The 9,916-nt window shown below is 57.1% G+C and overlaps 1 long non-coding RNA gene across 1 annotated transcript; it reads left to right on the top strand.

The window, feature by feature from the left end:
* Positions 1–4,162: 4,162 nt before the first annotated feature.
* LOC125329569 lies at positions 4,163–8,612 on the top strand. Its single transcript, XR_007205213.1, has 3 exons — positions 4,163–4,434; positions 4,826–5,003; positions 8,397–8,612. It is a non-coding gene; the product is annotated as an uncharacterized LOC125329569 (long non-coding RNA).
* The last annotated feature ends 1,304 nt before the right edge of the window (positions 8,613–9,916 follow it).

Raw genomic sequence — 9,916 nt, 5'->3', positions numbered from 1 at the left:
CTGGGCTGAAGCAGAATGCAGGGCTCAGTGCAGAGCTGCTCAGTTTTGTGCCTTGATGAGCTCAGGTTTGCCTCCAGCTCTGGATGCCAGGGCAAGCTGCTTCTGCAGGGCCGGGGCTGCCTCTCTCAGTGGGGCCACGTGCTGAAGACATCAGTAACGGCATGGGAAATATGGCACTGCTGGCTCCCTACTCCTTCTCCTTTGTCACCCCCTCCTCCAGGGCCACAGTTCACAGGCAGGTGCTGAAGGGGTGCTGCAGCAGCGCCTGACACTGCTGTTTGTCCTGCTTTTACTTAGGGAGAGGCTGGACATGGGGATGTGTGGGGTCAGGGCTCCTCAGGAGCAAGACTTTGTGCCCAGTCCCTTGGGAAATGTCAGGGGGGGTGGCCCTAGTACATTCGTGTCATGTGGAGGCCACTGGGGCAGAAATCCCACCGGTCCCCCGCTCTGTGAGGGAATGAGCCGGGTGTCTGTCCATCCCCTCCCACCCCACACATCCCTGCCCAGGCTCTTTGGAGGGGGCAGAGGGCCCTCCTGTGGCTAACTGCAGCCAGGTGGGCTACGGATGGATAAAGCCCATTTCCCCTCGGTGTAGCTGTGGGGGTTGAAAGGGGCAGGAGGTGAAGGAGCACGACATGGAGCTTGTCCAGAGCAGCTGGGGGTGGCATTTCTGGATGCTGCAGGCTCCCACTTCTCCCTCATCCTGGTGCAAGGGGAGAAACATGAGGGGCTGGGCTGTGTTGCCCGCAGTGATTCAGCCCTGCCCTGGGCAGAGGGGACAGAGCTGCCCCACACCTGCTCCTCTTTACACCTCTAATCGCTGCCCTTGCAGCAGGGCAGGGCCTGACCACACGCTTGTCACAGCACACCTCCTGCCTCTTCTGAACCACGGGATGTCACCCTTGGGAAGAAGGTACAAGGGACGGGGCACCTGGGTTTGTGGGAAGAGGTGGGTGCTAAATCCTCAGGATGGGTGCAGTTGGGGAGAGCAAACACGGTTTTAAGCATCTCTAGCAAGGTATAGCCTGGTTTCTGCTTCCCAGGAAGGAGCTTCAGCTATTCCCCCCTCCCCAGCACACCCCCTCCTGCTCTCCCTGACTGTGGGTCTGATCATCCTGAAAATTAAAAATAAAACAAAATGCAGCAGCACTTAGAGACCGAGTGGAAAGTCATGGAGCTGGGACAGGCCCTCAGCTTCTGCCGTAGCATCCCTTGCTCCCAGCCTGCCACCCTGCCATCCCTGCACCCTGAAGGTGAGTCCAGATTAGGGTGTCAGGCAATTCCTGTCCCCCAACGAGCATCTCTCTGCCTCCCTTATTGAAAAGGAAGAAAAACTCTGGAAGAAGAAAAAGCTCTGGGCATTAGGCAGCTCTTCCCACCCTGCTCCCTACCCTGTGGGAAGGACACCCATCCTTAGCTGTCCTGCAAATCCTGGTGCAGGGGTGGGAGGGGGCTGGGGAAAAAGGGGGGCAGGGAGGGTAGTTTGGCCTCTAACTCCGGCACTTTGTATTCATGAGTAAATATTTGCTAATGGCAGCATGGCTGCGTGAATGTAGGGGAGCCGCTGCTCCCCCCGTCGGAGCAGGCAGGGAAATGAATATGAATTTATCATGATTAGGTGAACTCAGCAGGGAGAGCGGGAGAGAGAGGGCTAGGCAGGGAGGGGGCGGGCGAAGATGGATCTGTGCAATAAAATTAAATAAGGACACCAAATAGAGTCACTTCTCACGCACTCGCCCGCCCTCCCGTGTGCAGGGCCTCTCCTGCCTCCTGCGCTTCTCTGGCTTTGCTGATTTCTCTCTTTCCTCGAATTTATGAGGCCAATTATGAAGATGAGGTTGGAAGTTCTCGGAAGTTCACTAAATGCAAAGTGTGGTCCCTGCTGTTCCCATCAAATTAATTAACCAAGTGCTATTAATGGCCGGGGTGACGTCGGCGTGGTGCAGAGCGTGAGGGAAGGGCTGCTGGGGTGTAGCTGACGGAGCCTGGTTGGAGAAGGCCTGGAGGGCAGAGCACCCTGTGGGGCATCCTCAGGGCCAGTGGGTGCAGAGTGAGAACCCTGCCTGGTCTGCATGAGCCTGAGCCTGTGTCTGCAGGAGCAAAGCCAGGAGTCGGTGCCCTCTCAGGATCATCCCTCCCATATGGTGAAGGGATTGTGACCCCAGTCCCATGGGAGTGGTCTGCACAGGGGCTTCATGCTTGGTAGACAAGCGAATTTCCCTGTGGCTCAGCTGTGATGGTGCAGCTGGGACAAGTCTACTGTCACCTTCCCGTGCTCCCTGAATCCCAGCAGCCCTCCCTGCCTCAGTTTCCCTGTCTGGGCTATAGGAAGCAGCCTGCCTGGTAGGATCTCATGAGCAGAGTGTCCTGATTCTACACAGCCCCTTGGCCATCCCTAACCTCTGTGCGAAGCAGCCCAACTCTGTGCAGGGCTCAGGGAGCCAGTGAGTGCCTTTGCCATGGGGCAGCAACCATGTGCCTAAATCACAGCAGCTCTCATGTGCCTGGCTGTGTCGGTGTCATGTCAGCCCCTTCTGGGAACGTGTTTTGGGGGCTGCTGTCTCCAACATGACCCCCATGCCTGCCCTATCCCGTGGTTCACTCACTGCAGGGAAGGTGCTGCAGGGCTGCTGCAGTGAGGGGGCTGTGGGTGCCCAGGATGCTCAGGTCTATGTCAGACCCTGGGCACAGACAGGGCTCCTCCTTCACCTGCCTGGGGGAAGTTCACTCAGAACAGCTCAGGTTAAATCTCAGCAGTGGCTGTGCTACAGCAAGTGCTTGAGGTTGTAAAAGGATTCCTCTGTACTGAGGCCCGGGCCGAATCCCAGGATGTCTTTGCACACCACATGGACACTCTGTGCCTCAGTTTCCCTCCTTGCATTTCCTGAGGCTGTTTTTCCTTTGGACAGGGTCTGTTTTTCTCTGGGTGCAAATAACATCCCAGTTCCTGAGCATCCTTGGTAGCATTTATTGGCTGTGTGATGTGGCCAAGAAAAGGCTCACTCCTCACCCCCAAACCAGCCCTTTTTCACACCAAATATATGTGCCATGAGGCTCTGTGCTTGCGCCACACTGGCACAGGGGCCTTCCCCCATAGTGCCATGGACTCCTGATTTAAATCCTTTTGCAGCTGCTGGCCAAGCAAATGAGCTTGTCCAAGGGGTGAAAGAAGCAGTCTGTGTCCTTAGACCAGGGATCTCACAGAGGCAGAAGAATGCAGAGGGCCAGATCTGAGCATCCCTGCATGTGTTCAGCTCCTGGCACGGCTCTGGCTGCGTGTCTCCACCATTCCAGCTCCTGCTTCTCTTCGCTGGCTTCACTTCTGTCCCGGTGATCAATGGGCTCTGGTTGAGCTGGAAAACAGCACAAACAGAGGCATTTACAAACCCGCTGTCTCTCCAACAGGGCCATAACTCAGGCTCCCCGTCACCGTGGGGAATGGGAGGCAGGAGCTCCAGCTTCGGTGGCAGCAGCAGCACTGACATTTCTCCTCTCATGGTAAATTGTTACTTGGGGATAATTTACCTGCTTCTGTCAAGTTTTAAAAAGAAACAGACTGGCTGCTCAGCAGCTCCTGATACTTGCAGTGTGCATGGCATGAACGCACATGTCTTCCCAGAGAAAAGAAATCACCTAAGCTGAAAGGACCAGTTTGTAAATGCCTGCACTTTGGACGTTCAGTCTCGGCGTGGTGCCTAGTGCTGAGGCTGAGATCTTGCCGCAGTCCATCCCTCCATGGGGTCTCCAGGGCCTACAGCCACCCGCTGGTTCTGGCAAGACTGCCCACCTGCACTGGGGGTTGCTTGGGGCTGAGTGTCCCACGTCTCCCGCAGCGTGCTGGGAGCATCCTCTGCCCGCCCCCCTTCTCCAGGTGAGCGGACCGGGGGGCATCTGGGAGATGCTGGTGCAGGTGCCCTGTCGTCCGTGGTTGAAGACCTTGCTGAGGACCCAGGGCAGCCAAGACGCTGCTCCGGCCGGCTCGGGCAGCCGCCGTCCTCGCCGGCAGCAGAGGGAGCTGGAGGACCGGGTATGGCAGCACGGGCAGGGAGCCGGAGGCTGGGCTGGACTGGACTGAGCTGGGCTGGACTGGACTAGACTGGACTGGGCTGGGCTGGGCTGGGCAGCTCAGAGAGCGCCATGGCGGGAGAGAAACCCCTCTTCACCCAGATCCTCCCCCAGCAGGGCAGCTGACTGTCCTCTCAGCCCCGTGGTGTCACCCCTCAGACACATCACCCCTGTGGGTGGCCAGCTCTGTGGTGGACACCTCCTATCTGGGCTTTTAGGGTCTCAGCACGCTGTTTCATTCTGGGGAGCCATGTAGCTTCTCTCTGAGAAGTCCCTTGTCCTCTCTCTGTGACACAGTGCTTCTCATCACCTGAGGACCTGCTGGTGGGACAGCAAGATCCCCAGGGAGCCTGGTTGGATGTGATGGGGGTAAGGCCTCCATGCCTGGGAAGCATCCCAGGACCAAGGGGGGGGGTCCTGCAGCACGTGGTGGGCACTTGTCACTGCGGTCCCCAAGTCTCCTTGCCCATAGGGAGCTGATTTATGTCTGGGCCAGCCTGTGCTGACCTGCTGCTGGGGCTCAGGCATTGTAACTAATGGCAGGTCAGTGGAGCTACAGCAAAAGTGAAGTGGCTGGTATGGGTCAGGGAGGGGGGATGCAGAACAGCGAGTGCTGAGGATCCCAGTTCCAATGGCACAGCTGCCCAGAGTGGTGAACAGCAGGGGTGGAGCAGGTGAGGCTCCCAGCATACCCCCTCCACCCTGTCCCCTGCTCCTGAGCTCTCTTTCTGACCATGCTCTGCTTCCGTTTTAACCACAGGATGTTCTGGGTCAGTGGTATCATGCCAGGAGAGGTGGCTCCTTGTTGGGGGGAAACTGAGGCACGCATGGACTGGTGGTTTCATGAACATCAGCAGCAGAGCCAGGGAGGGCACCAGGAGTCTGAGCTCACCTCCTGCCCAGGACTCAGGGTGAGGAACCAGGAGGACCTGACACAGGTACAGCAGAGGGCAGTGCCACTGTAGGTGGCGTGAAATGTCCCCTTTGGTTGGTTCCTCTCACCTTCTGCTTGATCCATGAGCCTTAGGGTGCAGAAATCTCCTGTGGGGGGTTCACCCCTCCTGTCCTCTCGGGACAGGTTCACCTTCAGGTCCCAGACCCCCAGTGCACATGGGCCCTGTGTCACTCAGCCCAATCTCAGCACACTCTCTGTGTGTTTTGGCAATAAGCCCCATTTGTTTTCCCAGCTGGAGCAGATAACCAGCTCAGCATGCAGCCAGGCTACGGGAGCTGAGCTCTGGGGACAGCTATATCAGCTGCCACCCCAATCCCTGCCTGCACCAACTGCTGAGGTGGGACCTCAGCATGGCTATAAACCTGGATGTTCATGTACCCACCAAGCAGCAGTTCCCCATCCGAGGATGATGCCAGCCAGACCTGCCAGCTTAGGTGGTCTGAGTGGGTTGAGGGGAGCCCTTGGGGGTGCAAAAAGACACTCAGGCCACTCCTGGCCACACACTGGGCTCCCCTCTGTCCAGCAGTAAGGGAGAACATTTTTGCTGGCACCATGCCTTTGCTCTCTGCTTGGGAAGGGGCAGAACAGCAGAACATATCTGAGTAAGGCATTAGGACTTTCCCAGGGATAAGCTATATCTGCTTGCCTGCCTGTGCTGGGAAGGGCTCATTTTTGGTGAACAGCACAGCCAAGGGCTGGGGTGTGCAGGCTGCCAACCCCCTGGTTGGGCAGGCAGGGCTCTGAGAGCCTCTCCTGGCACTGCCTGGCCATCCCACAGGTGCAATGGATCTGTCACAGTCCTGCCAGGCTCCTGCTGCTGGTCACAAACTGAGGGGTGTGCTGGTATCCAGACTGACACTTGTGCTTTCCACCTGGTAACACATTTCTGCTCCCATTTCTCAGCCACAGAGTATTATTAACTTTGCAAGGCTGCAGCGAGGGCTCCCATCCTTCTAAGAAACCCCTCCCCAACAAGTTTGTCAAGTCCTCCACATGACCCCGCTGCAGGTTGTTTTTGCAATATTATGGGGGTGATTTATCTTTTTTAGGGTCCTTCTTAGGGCTAAGCTGGGTTCAGGCAGCAGCAGCTTGAGGCCAGTGCTTAAGCATCACCGTTGAGCACTGGCCACTGACAAGTCCAGGTGCAGCATCCAGAGCTCATCCCAGCTGGGGAAGCAAGCCCCTGATTGAACCTGCTGCAAAAACAGGAACTTGGTGCATTCCCAGCTGGCTCTCAGCAAAGGTGATTTGTTTAAAATCATTTCCACGGCCTCTGCACTTATTTTTCTGCTGGATTCAGGAGAGCAGGTTTAATCTAGGCTGCTAGGCAGCATCAGAGGTTGAGTTTCATCCAGAAGAATCTGTTGCAAGACTTGGCTCAGCTCTCACTCTGAATAAGTCTAAAATTAGGTCTGGGATTCAAAAGTTGATGAGCAACAGATACGTGAGTCTGGCTTCAGATTAGCAGCTTTTACAACAGAGCTGGGATGCTCCCACTGACAATGGTTGCCATTTGGGATCAGATTTGCTCCAGCAGAATTTCAAGTTTGTCAAAGCCCCTTTGAAGGCCTGGGCAGGTGAAAGGAGCATGGGGAGCTTTAAATAAGTGTGAACCTTAAAAAACTTCCTGAAATGACCAATAAATCCCCCAGGGCATGACAGGAATAATTCAGGAATCCTTCCTGAAGAAACCCAGCTCTCCACTGAAAAGGAAAAGTACTTTCAAAAGCATGCTCTCAGAGCAGCCCAGTGTGGTTCCCAGGAAGGGAGTAGCCTGTGTCCAAGCCTCCTTCTCCATCATCCAAGGACAGTGACATTCCCTGGCAGGTCCCTGTGCCACTTGCTCTCCATGCCTTGCTGTGTCCTGCCTGGAATTATTAAGATGTATGCCACAAAGCCAAAGAAATGGAGAACCTGAGCCTACAGACTGCCTGGCATGAGGTAAATACATGCCTGATCTGACCAGAACCTGCAGGAGGAGATGCTGCTCTGTGCTGTCCTGTGGGGTGTAGAGTGTGTGTGGGGCTGCATCCCCTTGGCACCACCCTCATCAGGTCTGGTGAGGGCTGGAGGTCACCCTGACTTTCCCTGCATATAGAAAAGATGGAAAAACTCCATTGGTGTGGACCCTCAGCACATCTGCACGGTGCAATCAGGGATAGATCCGGCCACACAGAAGGGCCCTGGTGGCAGTGCCACTGCTCCTCTCTCAGGAGCTGGACTAGAGGCACTGTTGGGTGTCTCCACAGCCCACTGAGACACCCCACAAGTCTGACTCACATCTGTGAGTGCTCTTCAGATCTGCGGGGAGAGGACGGGGCATGAGTTGTCACTTGCACATCTCTTTCTCCCTGTGTAAACACCCAAGGAGGCTGGGGATGTGGGGTGGGCAGAGGTGGAGAGGGACACCTGGCCTACCTCCTTGCTGGGGAGCTGGGAGGGGCTGAGGGATGTGCAGGCAGCTGGGTGGCAGTGGGGAGGTGTGGGGACAGCGGGGAAAGTGCCTGCCTGCGCAGCCTGGGCTGTGGGGGGTTTATCCCCATTGTGTACCCGTGGCAGGGGCTGACTCCTCCTTTCCCCCAGCAGGTGCTGGAGGGGCCCAGCTCCCACCTCACTGGCAGCTGTGGTCATGTCCTTGTCACCAAGGGCACAGCCATCGGTGTGCTCAGTGGGGATGGACACACAGAACTCCAGGAGGGGACTGACCCCCCACACAGCTGCCTTCTCCCACTCCTGTCCCAAAGCAAGTCGCTGCTTCCTGTGAGCATCCCGTGGACCCCTATTCAGCCCCGTCAATGGCCACCCCTCTCTGTCCCCACGGGACCCGATGGTCAGTGTTGGTGTCTTGCTCCACAGCGGCTGAGCCTTTTCCCAGGGTGACACTGTCCCGCCCGTCCCCTCTCTGCCGCGCAGCGCTCCCCCCGCCACTTCGCGTGCTGCAGCAGATGGTGGAGGTGACATTTGTCTCCGAGTGACGCATTTGACGGCGGCCGTGTCCCCCCTCCTCCCTTCGCCCTGGATGGAGGAACCTTGAGCCCACCTGGCAGAGGCAAGATGGGCAGGCACAGGCTGAGGGATCCCCCAGCCCCACCCCTACTGCACACCCCTCAGACATCTGCGCTCCTTGTCCATCTGCATCCCCACCAAAGCCCTCTCCCAACGCTCTGGGGCACCAGGGCAGCTGGGGGACATCGTCCCTGAGGGAGAGGGCCCAGCACCGTGGGGCGTTTGAGGGAGGGGACTAGGTGGGAGCCGGGCACCAGGGACTCCTGTTCATTCTCCGTTTTCTGCCTTAATTAGAACCCGGAGAGACCAGGCGAAATCGCATTAGCGCGGGGCCCCGGTGCGCTGAGCCATCCATCTTTTTTTATTACAGCGTAATGGGGCTGCTCGCGAGGCGCCGTGCGATTTGTCACAGGCCTCGTTCCCTGATAACGGGCATTTGTCATCACTTTCTTCCCGTGTTAATGTCATCATCGGCGAGCTGACAGGCAGACCCGTTGAGGGAGCACTGGCGACAGACCACATCCGTCAACCTAATATTTCCATGGCTGTGGGGATCAGCCGGGCTGCGAACACACATTAAAGTGCTTATGAGGGGAGTGGAAAAAAAAAAAAAAAAGCGTTTGTCATTAATTAAAATGTTAGTGTGAGAGTGTGAGCGCGTGTGCGGGTGGCACTGCGTGGGGACGGGGGCTGCGGCGCGGGAGGGCGCGGGGCGGCTGCGGCGCGGGTGCGACGCGGTGGCCTTTTAACGGAGCTCGCATCAGCTCCTGAAACCCATTTAAAAGATATTTGGGACTGGGGAATCAGCGGTGAGCACGGTGGAAAGGTCATTGTTAATAAGGGAGAGCACACGGGAGCACGTGGGCAGGGCGCAGGCATGGCCAGTGGAGGATGGAGGAGATTGTCACCCCCCTGGAGCCGGGGGCGTGTTTGTCCCACGGGGAGTAGTTGAGCCACTTCTGTCATGAAGTGAGTGGCCTCAAATCTACGTGGCAGAAGGATGGGCTAGGGGGAAGGAAACCCTGCAGTGGGGTTGCTCCACGGCTGGGCAAGGGCAGCAGGAGTGCGGTGTGGGATGGGTTGTGGGGCTGCACCCCCCCCCGCCCCCAAACAGGGGTTTGGGACAGGGCTCTGCAGCTGCAAGACGGGCTCGTGGCAGGAGAAGTCTAGAGGGTCAAACCTCAGATGTCACCCCTAAGCAACCAGGTCCTGAGGCTATTCAGTGGCAAGGGGGCCCAGGTGCCCACCCCAGAATGTGTGGCTGTTGCCATGGAAATGGGGGGTGGTGACTGGGAGGAGCGGGTGTGTGGTATCTTGGGTTTCCCCGGCAGTGAGCGTTTGTTTTCTGTACTTTTCTGGGGTTCCTCTGTCGTACAGAGCAGGAAGGCTTGGTGGGCTGCTTTCTTTTTCTTTAATTACCTTTCTGTTGTGCTTTTGAGGATTTGGGATGGGCATCTCAGTCAGATCTACCCAACTCCCATGATGTACTGGTACAACCCCGATTTGCACTGCAAAACGGGATTCCAGGAGCTCTCACACAAATGGGGCCAAAGATGCTGCTTCCCCTGCTCACATCCCATCCTCAGGTTCCCAGGGAAAAAGCCCCTGGTGTTCCCAACCTGCGGCTGGACACAGTGCTAGAAGAACAGGCAATGGCAGGCGTGGGCAGCGCTCAAACCCTGCTGAGTGCACATGGGGGGCTCAGGGTTTGAAAATGTGGCTGCACAGAGCCGTCCCTCCCATGTCCCCCAACCCAGGGATGGTCAAGGGCAGGCTGTGAAGAGGAACATGCATCCCATTGCCCAGAAAAGCTCACGACTCTTTCTTTCATTGTTTTTGTTCTTTTTCTTCTCTTCTGTCCTTCCTCATTCCAGTCACGGGCTCTGTGCA

Source organism: Corvus hawaiiensis, chromosome 8 (assembly GCF_020740725.1).
Source record: "Corvus hawaiiensis isolate bCorHaw1 chromosome 8, bCorHaw1.pri.cur, whole genome shotgun sequence".
NCBI classification, from domain to species: domain Eukaryota; kingdom Metazoa; phylum Chordata; class Aves; order Passeriformes; family Corvidae; genus Corvus; species Corvus hawaiiensis.
This window is presented reverse-complemented; position numbering and strand designations above follow the sequence as displayed.